Source organism: Pan troglodytes, chromosome 11 (assembly GCF_028858775.2).
Source record: "Pan troglodytes isolate AG18354 chromosome 11, NHGRI_mPanTro3-v2.0_pri, whole genome shotgun sequence".
NCBI classification, from domain to species: domain Eukaryota; kingdom Metazoa; phylum Chordata; class Mammalia; order Primates; family Hominidae; genus Pan; species Pan troglodytes.
Window position 1 is genome coordinate 3,899,638 of NC_072409.2, and position 26,421 is coordinate 3,926,058.

At 50.1% G+C, this 26,421-nt stretch overlaps 1 long non-coding RNA gene across 1 annotated transcript in view; it reads right to left on the bottom strand.

Annotated features, from left to right (window-relative positions):
- Nucleotides 1–3,044: 3,044 nt before the first annotated feature.
- Nucleotides 3,045–26,421, bottom strand: part of LOC134807598 (uncharacterized) — a 36,584-nt gene continuing 13,207 nt past the window's right edge. Inside the window, exons 3-5 of the long non-coding RNA XR_010148485.1 lie at nucleotides 18,874–18,949; nucleotides 3,872–4,023; nucleotides 3,045–3,268 (exon numbers count right to left, since the gene is read on the bottom strand). This is a non-coding gene — a long non-coding RNA (uncharacterized LOC134807598). The remainder of the gene's footprint in view (nucleotides 3,269–3,871; nucleotides 4,024–18,873; nucleotides 18,950–26,421) is intronic.

The window sequence follows — 26,421 nt, forward strand, 5'->3', positions numbered from 1 at the left end:
ATTAGGAAATTCACATGTGGACTAGATCCCAGGGGATGGGAGGGGATGGGAGGGGATGGTCAAGTGAATAATTAGGAAATTCGCATGTGGACCGGATCCCAGGGGATGGGAGGGGATGGAAGGGGATGGTCAGGTGAACAATTAGGAAATTCACATGTGGACCGGATCCCAGGGGATGGGAGGGGATGGTCAGGTGAACAATTAGGAAATTCGCATGTGGACTAGATCCCAGGGGACGGGAGGGGATGATCAGGTGAACAATTAGGAAATTCGCATGTGGACCAGATCCCAGGTGATGGGAGTGGATGGGAGGGGATGGTCAGGTGAACAATTAGGAAATTCACATGTGGACCGGATCCCAGGGGATGGGAGGGGATGGGAGGAGATGGTCAGGTGAACAATTAGGAAATTCGCATGTGGACCGGATCCCAGGGGACGGGAGGGGATGGGAGGGGATGGTCAGGTGAACAATTAGGAAATCTGAATGTGGACCGGATCCCAGGGGATGGGAGGGGATGGTCCAGTGAACAATTAGGAAATTCGCATGTGGACCGGATCCCAGGGGATGGGAGGGGATGGGAGGGGATGGTCAGGTGAACAATTAGGAAATCTGAATGTGGACCGGATCCCAGGAGATGGAAGGGGATGGTCAAGTGAACAATTAGGAAATTCGCATGTAGACCGGATCCCAGGGGATGGGAGGGGATGGGAGGGGATGGTCAGGTGAACAATTAGGAAATCTGCATGTGGACCAGATCCCAGGGGATGGGAGGGGATGATCAGGTGAACAATTAGGAAATTCACATGTGGACCGGATCCCAGGTGATGAGAGGGGATGGGAGGGGATGGTCAGGTGAACAATTAGGAAATTCACATGCGGAGTGGATCCCAGGGGATGGGAGGGGATGGGAGGGGATGATCAGGTGTCTCAGGTGCTGATGCTGTGATTCTGAAGGAAACTATCCCTAGTCTCAGGAGAGGGATATCCGCCTGTTTGGAGGTCAAGTTTCAGGACGCCTGCAGCTTTCTTCCAAGTGGTTATTAGACCAGAAAGGAGGCAGGAGGAGGAGGAAGACACAAAAAGAGGAAAAGAAAGAAGGAGAGAGGAGGAGGGGGGAGGAGGAGGAGACACAGAGAGGTCGGTCAGAAGGCCAGTCCGACTGGGTGGCTGGGGACGTGAAGTAGAGGGACAATTTACACACTCTCTGGACGGGGTTAGGGACCCTGAGATGAATGGTATGCCCACAGTGCTAGCTACAGTGGGAGCCATTACTCCCACCAGCTGGTCTGAAGAAGGAACGGGGAAGATTCTGGGCTCTGAGAGGGCAGTTCTAGGCAGAGTCCCTTGACAGGAGCTGCAGCCTCCAGCTGAGGTGCCACATCCCTGGCCACGCTGCAGAGAGGGAGCCGGGAGGAAACATGATGAGTGCATTGTTGAATCCAGGTGGTGGCCGTATGGGTAATCATGTTCTATTATTTCATTCTTTGCTTGAAATGTTGAATGCTTGAAAACTTTCATAATAAAAAAAAAAATGGGGCCGGGCATGGTGGCATGCACCTGTAATCCCAGCTGCTCGGGAGGCTGAGAAGGAAGGATCGTTTGACCCCAGGAGATGGAGGTTGGAGTGAGCTGTGATTGCACCACTGCACTCCAGCCTGGATGTCAGGACAAGACCTTTTCTCATTAAAATAAAAAATGAGGAAGGGGTGAGGAAGCAGCCCAGAAAGAAAACAGGTAAAAGCAGACCCCAAAAAGAGCTTCTGGAGCAGCGGCCCCCAGGCAGTGACAGAGAGACAGCCACTCCCCTAGGGAGGATGGCGCAGGCTTCCAGCTCTGGGAGTGCTGTGTACCCCCACACGGGGCCTCCCAGGAGCCTGGGACCTTTGCAGGCAGGCCAAGGGCTGGCTCTCCCAGGGAGCAGAGCCGGCATGTGTCTGGAGCACCCAAAAATAGGTAAAATATGAATAAAAGGGGCTTCTGGGGAAAAAACGGGGACAAAACCAAGCTGTGTTGGACAAGTTGGAGTGTATTTCACAGTTCAGCACTGTCTCACTGGGATCCCATGGGCGTCAGGGGTGCTCCCTGCTTGGCCTCCTAAGCAGCCTCTGCCAGGCCCAGAGACTCAGCAGACGCTGAGCACAGACCCGCTCAGGCACGGTTCCCAGCAGGTCGGAGGCACCAGCCCTGTGGCCGTCACACAAACACAAGGACAAGAAAACCCAGGGCCCAGACAGAGGTGGAGACCTGGTCACTCTGGTGAGGCCCAGCCACGTCAGCCCCTACAGGAAGCCCTGGGGCTCTGGTTCTTGTCTTGGTTGCTCAGCAACCAAGATGTCGTGCCCTCATCGGCACATTGAGGGGACACAGCCCCCGAGCCTGGGGAAGTGGGAGCGGAAAGAGAGAAGGGGCCCAGGGATGAACCAGCGAGAAGCCAGGGCACCCCCACCTGCGGAGAGCCTCCTTTCTAACAGGGACAAATGGCAGCTCTGCCTCGTGTCTCTTGTAGGAAACTCGGGGGGACAAGCGTCCACGCAGAGGCGCTTGGTGAGCCACCCTCAGCGCAGGGAAGCTCCCGCACCTCACAGGCTCTGGTTTCAGGGGCCGGCCCATCCTCCACTCTGATAAAGCAAACCTGGGGGTTGCCGTCTCTGGCCCCACCCCTCCAGCAGAGGACCCCACCCTGAGCAGTACATTCTTGGAAGTCATCTGGCCTCTGGGGTTATAGCAGGTGCTGTTTCTGCATTGGCTGGAAAAACCAAATGCTACCATCCCTGGACTCTTGGCACTGCCCCAACTCCCCTGGCCCCCAGAAGCTAAGAGCCCAGCCCTGAGGAACCACTACTAGCCCTTAGAGCTGGAGGTTTCCAGCCAAAAGGAGCAGAGAGCCTGGGCCTGGGATCAGGGGGCTAGGGTCCAGCCCCAGCCTGTCCTACCCGCACTGGGGGACCGGGGCAGGTTAGCTCACCTCTCCAGGCCTGGTTCTCCCATATTTAAAATGCTTTAAAAAAAAAAAAAAAAAAAAGGACCTGTCTCCACAGTATAATAATATTATCTATGAGTCCAGACTTTATTTTTTTACACACTGAACCCCCCATCCTCCTTGGGTAGGGCAGAGCAAGGGGACGCAAACAAACCACCAGGTCAGGGCTAGATGGGTGCTGTGTCCATGCATCGTAGTTGGTGCAGTTTTGCCCGCGTGCCGAGCCATGCTTTGTTGCTGATGACAGTACTCTGAACAGATCGTGACATGACATGAACACACATGCCCTGCAAAGGAGATGGATGACCATTTGTTATGTCTGCCCTGCCTGTTGAACTCGCCCAGATCTCTCAAGGAGATTTGTGCACCTGTGTGGAGAAAGTTCTTCAAGGATGTTCACCAAAAGGTAGAGAGCAGTTGCCATAGCATATTTGGATGTGAGAGGATTTTTGTGTTTTTAGCTCTACCTTTTAGTATTATGAGAATTTTTCACAATTAGTGTCAACTTTGGACTTCTCCCAAATTTTATCTTCATAAATAAAAAAAGTATCTGATGGCACCCAAGCACCTTTCCATCTCCAGGGTCTGTGTCCTGAGAAAGGAGGGTTTCCTATAAATGACAGACAGTGGACGATGTGGTATCCAGCACACAGCTCCTTGCAGGGAAAGGGGCACCATGTGGGTAGCATGGCTTTCTTTAATGACAAATGAGCAAAACTGACCACAGACTGAGACAGACCTCACCTAAATCAAGAAGAAAAGAAACATAAGGGGGACATTTTACTCCTTCTGGAGAAAAGAAGGCATATCTCCTTCTCTATTAATAGTTAAAACGTGAAAAAGACACTTTCAACAAAGCCAGGCCAGTGGGAGGGCAGAGGCGCACTCACCCGGGCTGGTGGCACACAGGGTGACTTGGCCTCTGAGCACATTTGTGAGTCTGTCGAGAGCCAAGCAGATGAATGGAGGGTTATAATGGATCCAATTCAGTGACACCCCTGAGGTCTAGGAAGACACCTTAACAGCCCAATAAAGGCTCAACCTATCCTAAGGAAAAAAATAGTAAGTATTTTTAGTGGGTGGGAAAGCTCTATGTACAAAGATGTTATTTGCAGTATTAATTAGGACAGGAAAAAATCAAAATACCTAAATGTTCAGCAGTAGGGAATAGTCAGTCTGAAATGTCTGCCCAATGCCATAGCCCACAGATATTTAATATATCATGACAGACTGTGTCTGCTGTCTGTCATGTATAGGAAAACCACCCAACTCCCCAAGGGGCTGGCCAATAAATCATATCAACTAAAGACCAGGACAGCAGACAAATGGTGTGGCCACCATGACCACCACAGTGTGACACATGCAGGGAAAAACACCTGGAAGGGGGCAGAACAAATGCACATGGCAGTTATTTTAGGGATAAAAATACACATACATAAAAGAGCACATGGAGCAGCCAGGTGGGTGTGGAAGGGTGACAGGGACACAGAGCCTGGCCACGGTGTCGCTTCCAACCTGACAGGTGAGGTGTGAGAGTCAGTCCAAGACACCGGTCCAGGGCCCAACACCCTGCCAGAGCCGCCGGCCATTCACGGCACGCCTGCCTGCAGCCCTCCTCCCAGAAAGCCCTGCAGACATTTTAACGTGGGCACAGGGAGAGGCCACGTGTGTGTTTGTTGCCGACCAGAGAATAGGAATGCAATGCATGGGATGGGGAGGGACGCGTCACTGTCCAGGGAAGGCCCTCAGCCAGCCCACTGGGCCCTGCTGCCCAGCTCCATACCCCCAGGCTGGGCCCTGACTGTGGCAGTGCTCCCTAGTCTTGACACTCACTCGGGGACAGTGTGCACCATGCAACCTCAGGCTCCCACCCCATCCACTCCCAGTTCCTCAAGTGTGGTACCCCAGGCAGATCTGTCACCTCATCCTCCTGACGTCTCTTTGTAAGGAGAGGACACGGTGGCTCAGGAACCATTTATGCCCAAAGCTACACAGTATGACGGTGCAAGGGCCCAGGACCCCTTGACCAGCCAGGAAGAGCAAGCAGGCAAAGGCCGAGAGCATGGTTTTGGGCCAGCCAGACTTGAGTTCAAGTCTCCCCTCTGTGATGTTTCTGAGTCTCCACATCTTATCTCATAGGGTCACTGGGAGGATTAAATGCACTGATCTGCCTTCGTGGGCTCGCTATGGGATTACTGTGTCAGCTCATAGCCTGACTGTATACACTGGTGCCAGGGCAGCCACAGCCAGAGCCCGGCAATGTCATCCTGCTTGGTACAAATGCTCTCCTTCCCTAGGCCTCAGTTTCCTCACCAAGGGCTGTGACGGTTTGTCCTTTGTGGGTCTCAGGCCTCTGTGGAAGACACAGCCCAACCCCACCTGCAGCCCTTAGCTGTGTAGACACTCAGAGCCAGACAAGACCCTGGTCCTCAGCCTTGTCCACAGCTACAGGTGGGCCGCAGTGTATTAGTCCATTCTCACACTGCTATAAAGAGCTGCCCAAGACTGGGTAATTTATAAAGAAAAGAGGTTTAACTGACTCACAGTCCTGCATGTCTGGGGAGGCCTCAGGGAACTCACAGTCATGGTAGAAAGGGAAGCAGCCAGTCTTACATGGCGGCAGGAGAGAGAGAAAAACTACCATTAATAAAACCATCAGATCTCGTGAGAATTCATTCACTATCATGAGAACAGCATGGGGGAAGCTGCCCCCAGCATCCAACCACTTCCCTCCCTAGACGGGTGGGGATTACAATTCCAGATGAGATTTGGGTAGGGACACAGAGCCAGCCCATATCAAGCAGGGAAAGCTGAGCCCTGGGAGAGGTGAGCCGCAGTGGCTGGGGAGAAATGGCTTCCCTGTCCAGGCCTGGGGACCTGGCCTCAGCGGACGGTGCCCAGGCCTGCCAATTCCATGGACTCTGCAGTGAGCAACAGCTCAGCAGCACAGCCGCCTGCAGGCCAGGCCCAGAGCTCCTTGGCGAAGCACCCTCCTAGAACAGGAGGGCCACAGCGCGAGGCCCTGGCTCCAGCTGCGCCCGCCCCCACCAGGTGCAGTTCCTTAGTGAACCACCTCACCCCACATTCCTGCAGCCTGGCCGCCGCCTACTCTGCCTGTTGGGGTCAGGCCCGGATTCTGCGGATGAGGCCGTGGTTCTGGGATGAGAGGCAGCAGCCCCACCATGGCCGCAGCAGCCACGGCCCCCTTCTCATTAGCTTGGGGCTCCCAGCTGAGCTGTCACTGGTGGCCCGGCGCCAGCGCCCGCCAGGCCGAGCTGCAATGACATCATCTTGGCCTGGGAGGCCACTAAGTGGAAACAGACGGCGGCCTCCTTCCCGGGCCAGGAGCGCCTCGGGAGGCACCCCGTGAGCAGCCCACCACTGGGTGGGCCCAAGGGGACAGCGGTGTCAGGACAGCTGCCCCATCACAGTCCCACCCAACCGAGCCTTAACCGCCGGTCTGCTTTGCCTCCCCCACTGGCTCGGCCCCACGAGGGTGGGCACGGTGCCCGCCTTGCTCGTGTTGTTTCCAGCCCCCAGCGTGGCGCCTGTACATACTTGGTGCTGGGGAAATACCAAATGAAAGGCCGCCCCACTGTCCCCGAGGACTTGGTGGGACTCTGCACCCCCTCCCCCAGAGCCTTTAGGTGGTGTTTCCTGCCTTTCCAGGCTCTCCGAAGTCCCTACCACCCCCAAACATGAACCACTGCCTCTTGCCTGCTGGATGGGAGGGAGACAAGCCACCAGCAGCTGGTGAGACAAGGGACAAGAAATCTACCTGCATGAGGTCCTGAGGCTCCATCCGCCTCCCTGACCTCCATGATCCCTCTGTTCACGTGGGGAGGGACCTGAGCTGGGTGAAGGCGCGGTAGTACCAGTTGGCTACGGGAGCAGCTGCCAGGCGGGGGTGTCCTCGGGGCACAGGATACCCCTCAGGGCAGGGTTGGCACCAGCCAATACAGAAAAGCAGAGCCCGAACGGGGCCGCCAGCTTTAGGGGGAGCCAGGCTGGGCTAGGGCCCCAAGGAGTCCCACCTTGCAGAAGGGGCCACCTGTCAGCCAACAGTGAGCTGGCCCCACACGGATGAGCCTCAAACGCATTGTGCTGAGTGAAAGCAGCCAGGTGCTGCATGACTCCGCTTATACAAAGCGTCTGGAGTAGGAGAATCCACTGATACAGAAAATAGACTGATGGCTGCTGGGGCCAAGGAGAGGGAGAGGAGGCGGGAGGGGAAGCAGGTGGCTGAGGTGTACAGGGTGCTTCTCAGGTAACAGAAGCATCTGAAATTGATGGTGGAGACAGTTGCCCAGCTGTGAATATTCTCAAAGCCACTGAATTGTACACTTTAAATGAGTGAATTGTATAGTGTCAATTACATCTCAATAAAGCTATAAAAAAAAAAAACAGTCACCTCACTGTCGTGTAGAGAAGGCCCAAGGACTGGGGCAGAGATACCCGAGGGGCTCTGCTCTGAGGACCCTTATTTGTAAAGTGCATTAAGACCGCCTGGTGGGGGCCAAGGGTGTCTGTATGACCCGTCTGCCTTTAAATCGGGCCTTCCCTGCTGCTAGTGGAGATGTACAGAGACCAACAGCTTTGCTATTATCATCATCATTCTTATAGTTACTGTACTTCTTATGCCTAAAGTGAAGGACCAAGCACTTGACTTGGGTCTCATTTACCCCTTTAAGAGCCTTAGACTGATGGTGTAATCGTCTCATTTATAAATGAGGGAGCTGGGGCACAGAGGACCTCAGCTAGTGCAGGGGTTAGGCAACCTGTCCAAGGACCCACAGCTGACAGACAGCCACGGGGGCCTGAGGCCTGTCACCAGACAAACCAGGCAAGGACCCGCTGGACAGTAAACAGCCACAGTTTCTGTCACCATTCTTGGAGGCTGTCAGAGTATAATTTTCAGAAAGAGCAGGGATCTTGTACAAATATAAAATAAATACATACCAAAAATTTATTAGCTCATTAACACAGAAACTCGTAAGATGGGAAAGTCCATTCCTGGAGCTGTTTGAGGACTTGGAAGGGCATTCTGCAACGCCTTCACCGAAGTAAACCTTCACAGAAGTAAAACTGGTTAATGTGCTACAAGGCAATGGCCGTAACCGTCTTCTTTTCTACCAAATACAAATCTACCAGTTAATGTAACTTTACAGAGTCTGAATCCTTAATTAATAGGAAACAGCAAAGTCGGACACAGGCACACTACATTTCTCTACATAAGTAAATTCTCCTTGCGAGGGCCTGTCATACAATGCCCCAGGATGACTTGGAAAAGATACTTGAAAAAGGATGATTTTTCTTTTCTTTTCTTTTTTTTTTTTTTGAGATGGAGTCTCACTCTGTTGCCCAGGCTGGACTGCAGTGGCACAATGTCAGCTCGCCACAAACTCTGCCTCCCAGGTTCAAGTAATTCTGCCTCAGCCCCCCGAGTGGCTGGGATTATAGGCGCATGCCAAAACACCTGGCTATTTTCTCATGTTTTTGGTAGAGGCGGGGTTTCACCATGTTGGCCAGGCTGGTCTCAAACTCCTGATCTCAAGTGACCCACCCGCCTCAGCCTCCCAAAGTGCTAGGATTACAGGTATAAGCCACTGCGCCAGGCTAGATGATTTTTCTTAACAGGGGAGAGAGTAAACCAAGTCAGATCTGGAAACACATCCCATCTGCTGCCTTCAGCTACCTTCTACCAAAAGTCTGTATGGAAACTGGAGGCCGCTAAGCCCCATCCCTGCCTCCCATGAGCAGCATGCAAAGAGACTTATGCCCTCATTTATCCAGCAAGCACGTCCTGAGCAGCTACTGGGTGCAGGCACGGTGTGGGTGCCAAGATGCCTGTGAGCCTCCACTGTCCAGGAAGCTGGACAAGCAGGTTCATCAGGGAAGAGATGCTAGTTTCCCGTGGTGAGCCACAGCAGTAATGAAAGAAGGAGAACGTGGAGGTCAGAAAGGAGCTGACGGGTAGGGCACGGGAGCTGAGAGGGCTCTGGGAGGGCCTCTCTACAAGACGAGATTGAGAAGGGCCTGAAGGATGAGACAGACCCAGTCTTGCAAAGTGCTGGGGGAAGAACCTTCCAGACTATGGGGAAAGGACGAAGATGGGAAGGAGCTTGGCATGGGTGAGCAATGGCACGAAGGCTAAGGCAGCTGGTGAGTGAGCGGTGGGGAGATGGGGCCGGAGGGCTGGAGAGAGGCCAAATCACATGAGACTCAGCCGCGGCGAGGGAATTCAGTTTCATCCTGACTGTAGTGGAGACACAGGAGGGCTTTCCACAGGAAAGGGAGGGGCTCCGATTTGTGTTTTCAAAGTCTCTGACTGTTGGGGAGCAAGGGTGGCCCCAGAGAGCAATGAGGAGGCTGCTTCTGAGACCAGGGTAGGACGGGGAGTGGCCATGGGGTGGGACAGATAGGGAGGGCAATGGGACAGGGAGGGCCCTTACCCCAGAGCTCGGCTGACTTGCTGATGATGGGGATGTGCAAAGCATGGAGAGAAGGAACCAAGTCCTTCCCTTAACTTACATTTCCGGTAAAGCACCAGGTTAGGTTAATCAGTGCAATCACTCACCGAGGAACAAAACTGCTGAAAACAATATTTTTAAAAGCAAAGAGGTGACCAGATGGTAAGGAATCAGCAGATGCCATCTAAAGGGAGGTGGGGCCACAAAGAGGTGAGCAGGGCCCGGCAACGCCCTTCGTCGTGAGCCTATGGCAGAACCAAATGGGCTCAGAGGCCTTATGCAAGGCACAGAGCCAAGCCCAGGGCCCACTCGAGGAGGCCAGTGGGAGGCCTTGTTCACAGAGCTGGGGCACAAGTTGCACGCCCCTCAGATGCAGGTCAGACAGAAACAAACCCACCCATGCCCCACCTCAGGAGACCACCAGAAACGCTGCCCTGGTGCTGAGCTCAGGGTGGGGCTGGGGTGGGCACATCGCTGAAAATGGCAACCACAAGCCAGCCTTGCGGCACAAGCCCCCATCTCCCGGCGAATTAAAGATGCTCCATCAATGAGTTTGGAGCAAGGTAACCCTGGATCTGCGGTGGCCCAGAAGAACCAAACGCAAATCCCTTCCAGAAAAATTCACCTTCATCCTAGGCCTCAAAGAACCTCCACATATTACATACTAAAGAACACAGGCAGGTCTCAGTACAAGGACAAAGGGGAACAAAATCCAATGAGTAAGAGACAAGAGAGAAAACAGAGAGCAGAAACAGACACGCAGACTTCAAATACTAAAGAAATCAGGCATGTATCATAAAACAACTATGCTTTTATTGAGCTTAAAGAAAAGCCAGACTGAAAATAGTAAGCAGGAAGCTAGAAACAGGCATTGACTTGGTGAAAAAGGAGTAGAAAGCTAAGGTAAAAATATAATTAAGATTATGGCTTTAATATTTATTCTCATAGTATGTTCACTTCAACTGAAGAAGAACTGATAAACTAAAGATAGGTTAGGGCTGGGTACAGTGGCTCACACCTGTAATCCCAGCACTTTGGGAGGCCAAGGCGGTGGATCATCTGAGGTCAGGAGTTTGAGACCACACTGGCCAACATGATGAAACCCCATCTCTACTAAAAATACAAAAATTAGCCCAGCATGGTGGCGTGCACCTGTAGTCCCAGCTATTCAGGAGGCTGACACAGGAGAATCACTTGAACCCAGAGGGCAGAGATTGCAGTGAGCCAAGATCGCACCACTGCACTCCAGCCTGGGCGACAAAAGCGAAGCTCTGTCTCAAAAAAATAAAAATAAAAAATAAATAAAGACAGGTTAGGTTAGAAGAAATTCTAGAGAATGCTGTACAGTGAGCCAAGAGGATGGGGAATCTGAGAAGTATGGAGGCACGAAGAAGAAAGTCAGAAGGTCTCATGTCATCTCACCAGGCTGCAGAAGGTAAGAAGAGGCAATGGGAGCAGCATGATGTTTTAAGAGATAATGCCTGGGGATTTCACAGAACTGATGGGACACAGCCGCAGATGTAAAAAAGCGGCTGAGGCGGGCGGATCAAGAGATCAGGGGATCGAGACCATCCTGGCTAACACGGTGAAACCCCGTCTCTACTAAAAATACAAAAAAATTAGCCGGGCATGGTGGCAGGCACCTGTAGTCCCAGCTACTTGAGAGGCTGAGGCAGGAGATTGGTGTGAACGTGGGAGGCGGAGCTTGCAGTGAGCCAAGATCACGCCACTGCACTCCAGCCTGGGTGACAGAGCAAGACTCCGTCTCAAAAAAAAAAAAAAAAAAAAGCCCAGTGGACCCCAGGTGGGATAAATAAAAAGCCATCCACACCTGGACTCATCTTAGTGAAACTGCAGAAACAAAGAGAAACATCTTCAAAGCAGCCAGAGACGGAGACAATTACCTGCCAGACAGGCAGGCTGACATCTGACTTGTCAAACACAGGAATGAAAACCAGAAGCCCATGACATGGCGTCTTCGATGAGCTGAAAGAAAACCCCACTGAAACGCCAAGAAAGAGGGCAGAATAAAGACACTTTCAGAAAACCAAAACCCGAGAGAGTTCAACAACAGAGTGTCTCTACTAAAAGCCTAAAAGGTAAATTCCGGGCCCATGAAACATGATTCTAGGTGGAAGAACTGAGAGGAGGGGGATAAGGTGGGCATGCATCCTGGCAGAAGTGGGTCAGTTGAAAGGAGTTCTGGCTGCAAAAACAAATAAAGCCTGTGGGTTACAACAGGACAAGACAGAACAGAAATACCTAGAAATCAGCGAGGAGTAAATGTGGAGCCTCAGGGTTCCGTGTGGGATTCCTGTGCTGTCGGGGTATTGATTAACTCTGCGTCTTGGTAAGTATAATGCAGTGCATAGGGTCCCCCAGAGTTCATGTCCACCCAGAACCTCAGAACAAGACCTAAATTAGAAATTGGGTCTTTGCCGATGCACATGGTTAAGGATCAAGGTAAGATCATACTGAGTTAGTGTAGGCCCTAAATCCAATGACTTGAGACTTTACAGGAAAAGAAGAGGACACAGAGCGACACAGAGAAGAGGCCACATGAAGACGGAAGCAGAGGTTGGAGTGATGCAACCACAAGCCAGGGAATGCTTGAAGCCACCAGAAGCTGGAGGAGGCTTCCCTAGACCCTCCAGAGGGAGTGCGGCCTTGCTAACACCTTGGTTTTAGAGTTCCGGCCTCCAGAACTGGGACAGAATAAACTTTCTCTATGTTAGGCACCACGGTTAGTTGATTTATTATAGCAGCCCTGGAAAACTCATAGAAGCTAAAGATGTATATTGCAACTACTAGATAAACCACAAAAAGACCAGCAATGGTACAGAACTCCTAAACTAATAGAATAGAAAATAGAAATTAAAAAAAGACTTAAAGCCAAAAGAAGACAATATAGAAGAGAAAAATATGCAACAGCTAAAAATAAAAAAGTAGTCTATTTGAACCTAAATATAAAGCAATCATATTAAATTTAAATAGACTAAACCCTGCAGTAGAAAGACAAAGGCTGACAGACTATGGGGAGAAATCAAACTTCATGGTGTTTACAGAAAATGCTCAAAACATAAAGATCTGCAGAGGTTGGAAGTAAACAGATAAAGAAGATGCAACAGCAAACCAGAGGAAGCCAGACAGAGTATCTGCAGACAAAATGCATCACTAGGAATTGTTGCCTTGCTACAATGAAGAGTTCAATTCACTGGGAAAAGAAAACAAAACCAGTCTGCATAGACTTAAAACACAGCCTGAAAATTAAAGGTAAAAATCAAAAGCCTCCAAGAAGAAACTGGCAAACCCACAGTCCCAGTGGGAGACTTTGAGAGGAGTTGGATAGGCAGAGAAGAGGTGAGCAAAGCAATTAGCGACTCGGTTCCATTCACATGGAACTGCACTCACAAACCCTTCTGAAGCAGACATTTCCTCACCTGAGGAAACGTGACTATATCTTGAGGCCTACATGGACCTCAAACAACCTCAAAGAATTAAAATAGCCAGCGAATATTTTCTTACCACAGTGCAAGATAATTAGACAATCCTCATATGTTTAAAAACTAATGAACACTTTTTTTTTTTTTTTTGAGATGGAGTCTCACTCTGTTGCCCAGGCTGGAGTGCAGTGGTGTGATCTCAGCTCACTGCTAGCTCTGCCTCCCGGGTTCACGTCATTCTCCTGCCTCAGCCTCCCGAGTAGCTGGGACTACAGGCGCCTGCCACCACGCCCAGCTAATTTTTTTTTTGTATTTTTAGTAGAGACGGGGTTTCACCGTGTTAGCCAGGATGGTCTCGATCTCCTGACCTCGTGATCCACCCGCCTCGGCCTCCCAAAGTGCTGGGATTACAGGCATGAGCCACCGCACCCAGCCTGAACACTTCTAAATAACCTATTTTCAAAGCAAAATTTAACAAAAATTAGAAAATGCTTTTATTGAATGCTAAAAATTCATGAATGTTATGAATACAAAATGCCACATGAAGCAATACATTAAAGACATTTATAGTCGTAAGTGATTAGACTAGAGGAAAAGAAAGGTTGACAATTACTCAGCTAAATCCAGATCTCAAGAAGAAAACACAGCAAAATAATTCCAAGAAAGTAGAAGAAAAAATAAAATAATGAATAAGTAAGTTAATTAAATAAAAAGAACTTAATGAAATAGAAAACTATAAAATAGAATAAAAAATCAGAGTCAGTTTCTTAAAGATAATAAATAATAAAATTTACTAATTTTGGCAAGACTAATCAAAAGAAAAAATTAGAAAAGTTACAAATTACTTACTAATATTGAGAATGAAAAAGAAAATCACTACACATATTATGATATGGCAATATTATAATAAGAGGATATTATGAAACTTTCCTAATAAATATTAGAATTTGACACAACGAACATGTCCCTAGAAAAATATCACAAACTCAAGAATAGAACCCCTACATGGTCCTATCACCACTCAAGAAACTGAATCACTAGTTCAAAATCTTTCCACAAATAAAACCTCAAGCCAAGAAAAATTCATCAGTAAATTCTCATCACTCTGCTGGGCATGGTGGCTCACGCCTGTAATCCTAGCACTTTGGGAGGCCGAGGCAGGCGAATCACGAGGTCAGGAGTTTGAGATCAGCCTGTCCAACATGGTGAAACCTCCTCTACTAAAATTACAAAAAATTAGCCAGACGTGGTGGCGCATGCCTGTAATCCCAGGTACTCAGGAGGCAGAGGCAGGAGAATTGCTTGAACGCGGGAGGAAAAGGTTGCAGTGAGCCGAGACTGCACCACAGCACTCCAGCCTGGGCAATGAAGTGAGACTCTGTTTAAAAAAAAAAAAAATTCTCATCACTCACAGATAATAGAAAAGAAGGAATTCTACCCCCAAGCCTGACAAGGACAGCATAGGAAATGACCATCATGGGCCAGCCTCACTCATGAACATAAATGCAAACACAATCTTAGCAAACTAAACCCAACTGCATATGCAGAATCACACACCATGGACAAGTTGAATTTATCTAAGGAATGCAAGGTTAAATGATTGAACATTCAGAAAAATTAATACAACATACTACATTAACAGATTAAAGATTTAAAAGTCATAGGCTCATCTCAGTGAAGACGGAAGAAGATAATTGAATTCAGGATACATTCAGGATTTAAAACTGTTTTTCAGTGAAGGAAATAGACAGAAACTTCTTTAACCTGATAAATAAATAGTATGTACAAAACAGAGAAATAGAAATAAAAGACAACTTCTTTAACCTGACAAAGACTGTGTGCAAAACACCTACTGTAAAATCATATTTAATAGTGAAACTTTAAAGCTATCCTTTGAAACAGGGCATAAGACAATATGTCCGGTCTCACCACCTCTATTCCATATTGTACTAGAAGTCCTGGCCAGGACAGGAAGACAAGGGGATAAAAGCTACCAGCATTGAAAAGGAAAAACCAAACAGTTACCATTTGTTGATGATATGATTATGTACATAGAAGAGCCGTATGAATGTGGAGATAAGCCAACAGACAGGAAGTTTGGCAAAGTTGCCAAATACAAAAATTCATGCACAAATTAGAGTTAAATTTCTACATGATAGCAACAAATATTTATAAATGAAGAAAGATACCACTCATAATATAAAAAATATGAAGTTCCTACGAATATATCTACTGAAAGACATTTATGAAGAAAATAATGTATATTTGGAGAATATGATGAGACTTTGAGCCATATTACAGAATATATAAATAAGTGATTTAAGACGTTAATAGATTAGAAGACTCAGTATTGTAAATAAGTCAACTGTCCCCAAAGTGGGCTATAGATTCAAATTCACTGGACTCAGAATCCCAAGAGAATTGTAATCTGTGGAAGTGGCAAAGTGATTTTGAAGTTCATGTTTAATTGCAAAGGGCCAGTTATAGCCAAGACATTCTTGAAGGAAAGCAAGGTAAAAGAACTGTCCCTTCTTATTGTCAGGATTTCTAATCAGGCTGTAATGATCATGACAGTGTGGAATTGGAACAAGAGCAGATAAATCTCCAGGAAAACAAAATCAAAAGCTCAGAAAGACACCCAGACACAGGGACACTTAGATGGATTCACAGCTGTATTCTACCAGAGGTACAAAGAGGAGCTGGTACCATTCCTTCTGAAACTGTTCCAATCAATAGAAACAGAGGGAATCCTCCCTAACTCATTTTATGAGGCCAGCATCATCCTGATACCAAAGCCTGGCAGAGATACAACAAAAAAAGAGAATTTTAGACCAATATCCCTGATGAACATCGATGCAAAAATCCTCAATAAAATACTGGCAAACCGAATCCAGCAGCACATCAAAAAGCTTATCCACCACGATCAAGTCGGCTTCATCCCTGGGATGCAAGCCTGGTTCAACGTACACAAATCAATAAACATAATCCATCACATAAACAGAACCAAAGACAAAAACCACATGATCTCTGCATCTCAATAGATGCAGAAAAGGCCTTCAACAAAATTCAACAGCCTTTCATGCTAAAAACTGTCAATAAACTAGGTATTGATGGGACATATCTCAAAATAATAAGAGCTATTTGTGACAAACCCACAGCCAATGTCATACTGAATGGGCAAAAACTGGAAGCATTCCCTTTGAAAACTGGCACAAGACAGGGATGCCCTCTCTCACCACTCCTATTCAACATAGTGTTGGAAGTTCTGGCCAGGGCAATCAGGCAGGAGAAAGAAATAAAGAGTATTCAATTAGGAAAAGAGGAAGTCAAATTGTCCCTGTTTGCAGATGACATGATTGTATATTTAGAAAACCCCATTGTCTCAGCCCAAAATCTCCTTAAGCTGATAAGCAACTTCAGCAGTCTCAGGATACAAAATCAATGTGCAAAAATCACAAGCATTCCTATACATCAATAACAGACAAACAGAGAGCCAAATCATGAGTGAACTCCCTTTTACAATTGCTACAAAGAGAATAAAATACCTAGGAATCCAACTTACAAGGGATGTGAAGGACCTCTTCAAGGAGAACTGCAAACCACTCCTCAAAAAGAGGACACAAACAAATGGAAGAACATTCTACCCTCATGGATAGGAAGAATCAATATCGTGAAAATGGCCATACTGCCCAAGGTAATTTATAGATTCAATGCCATCCCCATCAAGCTACCAATGACTTTCTTCACAGAATTGGAAAAAACTACTTTAAAGTTCATATGGAACCAAAAAAGAGCCTGCATCGCCAAGTCAATCCTAAGCCAAAAGAACAAAGCTGGAGGCATCACACTACCTGACTTCAAACTATACTACAAGGCTAGAGTAACACAGCATGGTACTGGTACCAAAACAGAGATATAGACCCATGGAACAGAACACAGGCCTCAGAAATAACACCACACATCTACCACCATCTGATCTTTGACAAACCTGACGAAAACAAGAAATGGGGGAAGGATTCCCTATATAATAAATGGTGCCGGGAAAACTGGCTAGCCATATGTAGAAAGCTGAAACTGGATCCCTTCCTTACCTCTTATACAAAAATTAATTCAAGATGGATTAAAGACTTAAATGTTAGATCTAAAACCATAAAAACCCTAGAAGAAAACCTAGGCAATACCATTCAGGACATAGGCATGGGCAAGGACTTCATGACTAAAACACCAAAAGCAATGGCAGCAAAAACCAAAATAGACAAATGGGATCTAATTAAACTAAAGAGCTTCTGCACAACAAAAGAAACTACCATCAGAGTGAACAGGCAACCTACAGAATGGGAGAAAATTTTTGCAATCTACCCATCTGACAAAGGGCTAATATCCAGAATCTACAAAGAACTTAAATTTACAAGAAAAAATCAAACAACCCCATCAAAAAGTAGGTGAAGGATATGAACAGACACTTCTCAAAAGAAGACATTTATGCAGCCAACAGACAAATGAAAAAATGCTCACCATCACTGGCATCAGAGAAATGCAAATCAAAACCACAATGAGATGCCATCTCATGCCAGTTAGAATGGTGATCATTAAAAAGTCAGGAAACAACTGGTGCTGGAGAGGATGTGGAGAAATAGGAACACGTTTACACTGTTGGTGGGAGTGTAAACTAGTTCAACCATTGTGGAAGACAGTGTGGCAATTCCTCAAGGATCTAGAACTGTAAATACCATTTGACCCAGCGATCCCATTACTGGGTATATACCCAAAGGATTATAAATCATGCTACTATAAAGACACATGCACACGTACGTTTATTGCGGCACTATTGACAATAGCAAAGACTTGGAACCAACCCAAATGTCCATCAATGATAGACTGGATTAAGAAAATGTGGCACACATACACCATGGAATACTATGCAGCCATACAAAAGGATGAGTTCATGTCCTTTGTAGGGACATGGATGAAGCTGGAAACCATCATTCTGAGCAAACTATCGCAAGGACTGAAAACCAAACACCGCATGTTCTCACTCATAGGTGGGAATTCAACAATGAGAACACTTGGACATGGGGTGGGGAACATCACACACCGGGGCCTGTCGTGGGGTGGGGGGAGGCGGGAGGGATAGCATTAGGATAAATACCTCATGTAAATGACGAGTTAATGGGTGCAGCACACCAACATGACACATGTATGTATATGTAACAAACCTGCACGTTGTACACATGTACCCTAGAACTTAAGGTATTTTTTAAAAAGTGTGTTTCACAGAGATGCCATTTGAGATCAGTGGGGAAGAGATAAATTAATTCAATAAACAATTTTGGAACAACTGAATACCCACCCACATGGGGGGGGAAGTGAAATTGATACTTGATCTTAGATTGCACACAAAAACCAATTCCAGTGAAACAAAGACCAAAACATGGCAAACGCAATTCTACAGCTTTAAGAAACTGACTTGGGAAACGATTCCTCAGAGCACAGAAGGATTTCCCAAACGAGGGACCAAGGTCACTAACCATAAACAAAAAGAAGATAAATGTCGCTGTTCAGCAAAAGACATGCTAAAGAAAGAGAAAAGACAAGCCAGGGTGTGGGAAAAAGTTGGAAACCCAGAACTAAGTCAAGGGTGCAAATCCAGGATATATAAAGAACTCCTATAAATCAGTATCTTTAAAAGGCAAACATTGCAATACAGAAATAGGCCAAAACAATTGACTTTCAGATAATGAACCTGCAGTAGCCAGTAAACACGCCAAGGAACTCTAGCACATCAATATGGAGAAAATTTAAGTTAAACCACAATATACGATTACCCACCAGATTGTCAAAAAAATGGAGATACCAATTATTGGTGAGGTTTCAGAGCAATGGGAATGCTCATTAGCTTGTCCATTTGTAAAAACCCACTCTGGAAAGCAATTTGGAATTGCCTCCCACCTTTGAATGTGTGGAAATCTCACAACTCACCAAATCCTTGAGACGCTCACGGACTCCAGCAGGAAAGCCGCACAAGCACGTCTGTGCCATTTTATTCACAGGATCCCTGAATGGAAGCAATGCAGGTGAATTGAGAATAGTCAGAGAATGAAACATTACATGACAACGCACAAGAACAAATGACAGTCCCTGCAACAACACAGCTGACCCGCACTCCCCCCATCCACACGGCCCCGCACCCACCCATCCACATAGCCGGGCCACACAGGGGATCCACACCCCCCCATCCACACAGCCAGGCCACACAGGGGACCCGCACCCCCCCCCATCCACACGGCCCCGCACCCACCCATCCACATAGCCGGGCCACACAGGGGACCTGCACCCCCCCCATCCACACAGCCCGGACACACAGGGGACCCGCACCGCCCCCCATCCACATGGCCCGGACACAAAGGGGACCCACACCGCCCCCCATCCACACGGCCCGGACACACAGGGGACCCACACCCACCCATCCACACGGCCCGGACACACAGGGGACCCGCACCCACCCATCCACATGGCCCGGCCACACAGGGGACCCGCACCCTCCCATCCACACAGCCGGGCCACACAGGGGAACCGTACCCACCCATCCACACAGCCGGGCCACACAGGGGACCCGCACCCACCCATCCACACAGCCGGGCCACACAGGGGACCCGCACCCTCCCATCCACACGGCCCGGCCACACAGGGGACTCACACCCACCCCATCCACACGGCCTGGACACACAGGGGACCCACACCCTCCCTATCCACACTGCCCGGCCACACAGGGGACCCACACACACCCATCCACACGGCCCGGACACACAGGGGACACACACCCACCCATCCACACGGCCCGGCCACACAGGGGACCCACACCCACCCCATCCACACGGCCTGGACACACAGGGGACCCACACCCTCCCTATCCACACTGCCCGGCCACACAGGGGACCCACACACACCCATCCACACGGCCCGGACACACAGGGGACCCACACACACCCATCCACATGGCCCAGCCACACAGGGGACCCACACCCCCCCATCCACACAGCCAGGCCACACAGGGGACCCACACACACCCATCCACACTGCCCGGCCACACAGGGACACACACCCACCCTATCCACACTGCCCGGCCACACAGGGGACCCGCACCCACCCATCCCGGCCACACAGGGGACCCGCATCCACCCATCCACACAGCCTGGCCACACAGGGGACCCACACCCTCCCTATCCACACAGCCTGACCACCTATGCCCTCCGAGGGCTCAAAGAGCATCTCATTTGCCAACACAGCATCTTGAATGAGGTTGCCTCTGGCTGAGGGACAAGCTACAGTGAGAGAGGTGGCACAAGGACTGTGACCCAGGACAGAATTTTTTAAAATGCATGATTGCATTTATGTGCATCACAAATTGGAAAACATGAAATCATTTAGGAATGAAGACCACAACAAAAAACAAAACTGGCTGGGCGTGGTGGCTCACGCCTGTCATCCCAACACTTTGGGAGGCCAAGGTAGGCAGATCACCTGAGGTCAAGAGTTCAAGACCAGCCTGGCCAACATGGCAAAACCCATCTCTACTAAAAATTCAAAAATTAGCCGGGCGTGGTGGTGGGTGCCTGTAATCCCAGCTACTTGAAAGGCTGAGGCAGGAGAATCGCTTGAACCAAGGAGACAGAGGTTGCAGTGAGCCAAGATCGTGCCACTGCACTCCAGCCTGGGCGACAGAGTGAGACTGTGTCTCCAAAAAAAAAAAAAATACAGTCATCACAAAAAACAAATCAGTGGCAATCTCTGCAGGGAAGGGCAGATATGATTGCTTCTGGGGGGTGTGGGAGGCACGCCTGGAGGGAAGGCAGCATCATTTCTCCAGTCCTGAGTGGCAGTTACAACTTTCCCCTTTCACAGACCTGGAGACAAGGTCCTTCTCACCAGTTGGGGGAACTTGGCCTTCACCTCCCTTCCCTGGCCCTCAGTTTCCTCATGTGTAAATGGAGAAGATAAAGATAATGACCCCGTCTCCCTGCAGCTATCTGGAGGCCGTGTGAGTGAGGAACCAGCCGTGCCTGATGCGCCACGGGCACTCTGGTGCTGGCGGCCAGTGAGTGGCCGATGCTGCTGGATTTTCCCAGCAGGGAGTCAGTGGTATTCCTGCTGTACTGATGTGCGGACAGCAGAGGCAGGATTTGAACCCGAGACTATCTGACTCTAGAGCTTGTGCTCATTAACCTCTGCCCCTGATAGGAGGAGCAGGAGAGACCCAGCCCGAGGTTCGGCAGGGAATACAGACAGGGGGCCCGGCTGCCCTTCCTAGCACAGCAGATCAGCCAGGGTGAGGCCTGGGCTGAGGCTCCCGGCAATTGTGGGTGGGCATGGGGGAAGCCCAGGGCACTGGCTGGTGAGGTCTGGAGAATGGCAACTTCACAGAGTCTAGTGTGAAAGGTACCTCTCCCCACTTGCAGTGATGGGAAACCAAGGCAGGGAAGGCAGTTGAAGGAAGCTGGTTCCTTGGCATGAGCTGGTAGGTCGGACCAGTGCCTGTCTGAAGGCATAGGGGAAAGGGGCCGACAGACGTGTCTGGGTGTGAAAAGGACCAGGATGTGAGGCTGGGCGTTGGCTGCTCAGTGTAGAGGAATGGGGCGCCAGTAGACCTGAAGGATGAGGGGCTCTAAACACCCTGGTCTGGCCCAGTTGCCACAGAGCCCACCAAATCTGGAATGCAGGCTGGGTGCTGGAGCAGAGCATTCTGGAAACTGCCTCCAGCTGAGCAGGAAGGAGAACCACTAATTGTGGAGAGGGTGGAGCTCATTGCCTTGTGCCACCATTGCCACCCCAGGCCACTGTGGCTGTCAGCAGGAACAGCGCCAGGCCACAGTCCAAAAACTCCAGGCGCTGGTCCTAGGAGCTTCAGGACCCTGGGCTTGTGTCTTAATTTCTGTGAGCCCCAATTTCCCCACGCCAGGCCATTGTATCAAGAGTTCTCCAGCGAATGTTCTCCAGCCATGCAGCCCCTACTAGGGTGACAACTGTCTTGCTTTGCCCAAAACTCTACCACCCCTAGAGCTGAAAGGCTTGAGTCCTGGGAAGCCCCTCAGTCCCAGGCAAGTGAGCGTGGTGGGCCACCCTAAGACAGGCAGCGTGGGTTGGACATGGGGGCGGCCAGGGTCTCACCCCTCAGTGCCCAGCCTGCTGCCCACGACAGCTTTTCCGCTGCGAGTGCAGCCCCCTCCCGGGCTTCTGCGCCGTGATTTCATCATAACGCAGGGATAAGCCCAGACTCTCCAGACAGCTGGGCCTGGTCTGCTCAGCTCCCAGCTCCTGATGAGTCAGCCCTGGCCAGGCCTCCCACAGACAAGGCCAGCCAGGGCTGCGGATGCCACGTCCCCACCTCAAGCCTGCCCCTGGGCCCCAGGATGGCCTCCCTGGCTCAGGCCCAGCTGCAGGCAACAGCAGCAGGATCCAGGGAGAGCTCCTGGCCTGAGCGACAGAGAGGCACCAAGCCTGCTCCCCAGCCACGTGGCCCCGCTGCTCACGGTCCTCCTGGCCCGTCCTGGAAGGGGGCTCGTCCATGGACACCCCCACATGAGACAGAGGACGAAGGCAGAGGGCAGGAGGGCGAGGACATGGCCTGGTGGCCTCTCGCTGTACCCACCTCTCACCCCAAGGCCCCTTCACCAAGCCCTGTGGGCCACAGCTGGCACTCAGACTCCACCAGGGGCCGGGCCCGGCTGTCACTCCCATCCTCCAGTGAGCGAACAGGACTCAGAGTGGGCTACATGGCCAGCTGGAGCCACCAGGCCGCCTGTCCCCCACGACCTAAGCTCACCCCTCCACCGGCCCCACTGCATCTGGGTGCAGAGAGAGGGCCCGAGTCTGCTCCCTGCAGGAGGAAAGAGGGTGCAGGGCCGCCGTTGAGGCAGTGGAGAGGCAGCAGGGAGGCAGGGGGAGGCAGAAAGGGAGAAGCTGGGGTTGGGGGGCTGCCAGCTGTAGGTACAGGGAGAAGCTCTGTGCCCAGAGGCCCATGGCGGTTCCCAGCCACATGGCTTGTGCCCCCACCCCCAGGGTCTTCAAGGACCCCACTCACAAGGGCAGCCCTGCAAAGAGAAGCTAGAGAGAGGGTGTGACGGGAACGGATGCGACGGGAGTATCGGGACCCCCAGCTCGAGGGTGGAGGGTGGGGCAGTCCTGGGGGCAGGTTGGGGAAGAAGTCACAGACACCCCCACCTCCACCCCACGCACAGAGCGGTCCTCCTAAGGAGACTGCTAGCAGCGGGAGAGAAGCATGGGCAGCCCCCAGCCCCGCCCTTCCTCTCACCTGCCCTCCTCTCCTACGCCCAGAGAAACCCGAGGCCAGAGCGCAGGAGCAGAGCCCGGGACCTGGGGCCGACATACTCTCCTCTCCTCCCAGCGACTCTCGAGTCTGCAGGACCAAAACCTCCCAGCAGCCCCCTCGCCTCGGCAGGAAGAAGAGGGCTGAAGGCTGAAGCTGCAGAGGGGGGAGTTGTGATTTAGATTGGACTAGACTCCTAGATACCCCCACAAGCCTGCCCTGACACCTCCGAAGTGCCCCCAGGACCCACGGGCCCACCCAAGTTGCCCCACAGGGGTAGGGAGGGAGACTCAGCAGGGGTGAGGGGCGGGTGGGAGAAGAGCCCTTCGCTAGGGACACACTCCCCCCGCTCCGAGCCCTGCACGCAGCCCTGATACACTTAGCCCGACTGTGATTGAAAACCACGCAAGGAGTTCTGGAGCCCATGCCCTGCCTGGCCGCCTGGCCTGGGTGGGCCAGGGGGATCCCCAGAAGGCGTATTTGAGCTAAGTCGGCACAGAGGAGGATGGGCAGACCAGGGGGGGGCCAGGGGAGCAGGAAGGTCCCAGGCCAAGTGGGCAGCCAGAGCCCCGAGGCTGAGCATTTCCGCGCACAGGTTTCCCGAAGCTGAGCTTTCGCGCGCACAGGTTTGTCCCTGCATGCGTTGATTCATTCAACCGCTCACGGTGAGCGGGCTCTGGGGGGGCAGGTCCTGGCTGCGGGGCCTCTTCCCGTGGAGCTGACAGTCTAGGGATGGGCACGAGGAGAGAGGAGCAAAGGGTCAAGGGGAGGGGCAAAGGCCCAAAGACAAATAACAGGGGAGGAGGAGCCGTCCCTCTCCTCGCCCCCAGCTGGGGTGACCGCGTGGTTCATCCCTAAAACCAGGACACCTAGGATTTCTCCTGGCAGCGCACCAGCAATCATTAAATTTATGAAGGCTGGGAATGCATATTTTAGTGACTCGCTGGGTGTATGAAAATGGTGGCTCCATAAAAGACAGTCTGCCCTTGAACCACGAGGGGGTCCGGGCACCCACCCTTCTTACAATTGAAAATCCATAGAAAGCTTTTTTTGTTTTTTTTCCGATGGATTCTCGCTCTGTCACCCAGGCTGGAGTGCAGTGATGCGATCATCAGCTCACTGCAACCTCCACCTCCTGGGTTCAAGCGATTCTCCTGCCTCAGCCTCTTGAGTAGCTGGGATTACGGGCGCCTACCACCACGCCCAGGTAATTTTTGTATTTTTAGTAGAGACGGAGTTTCCCAAAACATTAACTGCTAATAGCCTACTGTTGACAAGAAGTCTTACTGATAACAGTCAATTAACACATATTTTGTACGTGTATCTATACTGTATTCTTACAATAAAGTAAGCTAGAGAAAAGAATGTGATTATGAAAATCATGCTGGGGACGGTGGCTCAGGCCTGTAATCCCAACACTTTGAGAGGCTGAGGCGGGCGGATCACCTGAGATCGGGAGTTCGAAACCAGCCTGACCAACACGGAGAAACCCCGTCTCTACTAAAAATACAAAAAATTAGCCAGGCGTGGTGGCACATGCCGGTAATCCCAGCTACTCGGGAGGCTGAGCCAGGAGAATCACTTGAACCCGGGAGGCGGAGGTTGCGGTGAGCTGAGTTCACACCATTGCAGTCCAGGCTGGGAGACGAGAGTGAAACTCTGTCTCAATAAAAAAAACAAAAAATAACAAAAAAGAAAATCATAAGGAAGAGAAAATTTATTTACTATTCATTAAATGGAAGTGGATCCTCATAAAGGTTTTCATCTTCATTGTCTTCATGTTGAGTGGGTTGAGGAGGAGGAGGAGGAGGAAGAAGGGGGTTGGTCTTGTTGAGTCAGGAGCGGCAGAGGCGGAAGAAAATCCACAGGTAAATGGACCCATGCAGTTCAAACCCGTGTGGTTCAAGGGTCAACTGTAGTTCTAAACTACTTTCAAAAATACAATGCGGCCAGGCACGGTGACTTACACCTGTAATCCCAACACTTTGGGAAGCCGAGACGGATGGATCACCTGAGGTCAGGAGTTTGAGACCAGCCTGGCCAACATGTGAAACCCCATCTCTACTAAAAATACAAAAATTACCCAGGCATGGTGGCAGGCACCTGTAATCCCAGCTACTCGGGAGGCTGAGGCAGGAGAATCACTTGAAACTGGGAAGCAGAGCTTGCAGTGAGCCGAGATCGCGCCATTGCACTCCAGCCTGGGAAACAAGAGCAAAATTCCAACTCAAAAATAAATACATACGGCCGGGCGTGGTGGCTCACACCTGTAATCCCAGCACTTTGGGAGGCCGAGGCAGGTGGATCACGAGGTCAGGAGATCGAGACCAGCCTCGCTAACACGGTGAAACCCCCACTCTACTAAAAATACAAAAAAAAAATTAGCCAGGCGTGGTGGGGGGTGCCTGTAGTCCCAGCTACTCGAGAGGCTGAGGCAGGAGAATGGCGTGAACCCGGGAGGCGAAGCTTGCAGTGAGCTGAGATCGCGCCACTGCACTCCAGCCTGGGCGACAGAGCAAGACTCCGTCTCCAAAAAAATAAATAAAGACATACACACATACATACATAATAAATAATGCTTCCTACAAGTATGAAAATATATCTGTGTATACTAACACAACATAAAATAACATCTTTATACAAATTATTTTTGGTACATAACCATGCATTCCCATCAGTATCTCAGCCACTGGTCGCCAATACTTGTCACTGGTGTTTTTTTCAATATGGCATTATATTTTTTTCATGAAATTCCTGACAAATCATTCAATTTATGTTAATTAATTTGAATTCTTTGATGCCCCCCAGAGCCAGTTCTCTGGAAATAAAATAGCATTTTTATTTGAGAAAAATACATTCTCACCAGATGCTGAGCTCAAACCTGACGGACCCAGCCATTTCTGCTGAGTAGGGAATATTGACAACCCTAGGTTGGTCTGTTTGGGGGCTTTTGGTTTGTTTCATTTTGGTTTTGTTTTTGTTTTGCTTAAATGTGTAAATATTTCATGCCAAATATTCTCACAGGTGCTGTATTTAGTGTGCCCTTCTTCAACAAATATATTTGTGAAACAAAATTCAAATAGGCCATCTCTACATAGGATTCTTTTGAATGACCTTCTCAATTTTGTTCTGCTTAGTTTCAGAATGTAAATGTATCCACTTAACATAAAAGCACCAACAAAGCATTCTTCCCACAAGTAAAA